Source organism: Corvus brachyrhynchos, unplaced genomic scaffold (genome assembly GCF_000691975.1).
Source record: "Corvus brachyrhynchos isolate BGI_N302 unplaced genomic scaffold, ASM69197v1 scaffold14, whole genome shotgun sequence".
Lineage (NCBI taxonomy): Eukaryota > Metazoa > Chordata > Aves > Passeriformes > Corvidae > Corvus > Corvus brachyrhynchos.
In genome coordinates this window covers 16,654,712-16,655,668 of record NW_008239110.1, presented here as the reverse complement: position 1 = coordinate 16,655,668, position 957 = coordinate 16,654,712, and positions in this window count along the sequence as shown.

The window sequence follows — 957 nt, the reverse complement described above, 5'->3', positions numbered from 1 at the left end:
CGGCCGGGCGCTCCCCCCGCGCTCCGCTCCGCTCCCCGCCGCCTCGGGCTCTTTCCAGCCGCTCCCCGAAGTGCGTCTTGCGGTACCGCAGGGCAGCGAGGCGCGATTGTGGAAAACGCCCGTTATTAGTCTAAAGTCTGAAAAGTTGCTGTCCCTACAGTATTTTGTAGCGTAATTATAGTAGCATGGGTTAGACAAATTGCATAGTTAGTCTTTTTTGTTTTACGGCTTCTGTCAGGGTACATTACTAAGCCGTTTTTCCCAGTATCATCTATTCTAATTAGAACTTAGCCGGTAAATACAAGTATTTTTGCACTGAGTGGAGAGAAAGCAAAAATGTGCGCACTCCCGGTGATATTCCACTGTGTTTTGATGAATCACTGTTTTTCCCCTGTATTTGAACAGTTGATGTACATCAAAAGAATTGATTGAAAACTCAAATAACATGTATCAAGAGTAGTAAACAGAAATTTAATTTCTGAACGTAATGATATTTTAGTGTAGCCTTTTCACATAAGGCTGCTCTGAGACTTGATTTCATTACCTAATTTTTTTCAAGAAAGCCATAGGAATGAGTGGAAAAAAGGGCAATCAATTATTCTGTAGCTTTTTATTGGTATGATTTAAGACTTGATTCCTAGAATACCTGCAGTCTGTAGATATTTTTTAAACAATTATTAAAATAATAATACTTTGACATGAATTGCATGAGAAAAGTATGTAATATCACCAGTTTTAACTGGGCTTTTTCTCTGATGTAACAGCTATAATTAAACTTTTTCTGTAAGTCTGACCAAAATCACAGCTCTAATTTTATAAATTTTTGTGGTTTTATACTGTGTTACTTTGCTGGGCAAATAGAGAAGGAAGTCAAGAAGGAAAAACCCCTGCCAATTCCTTACTCCTGCCTCTCTTCTGTTGTTCTCCTCTAACAGTGGTTATTTGTTTCATAGATAC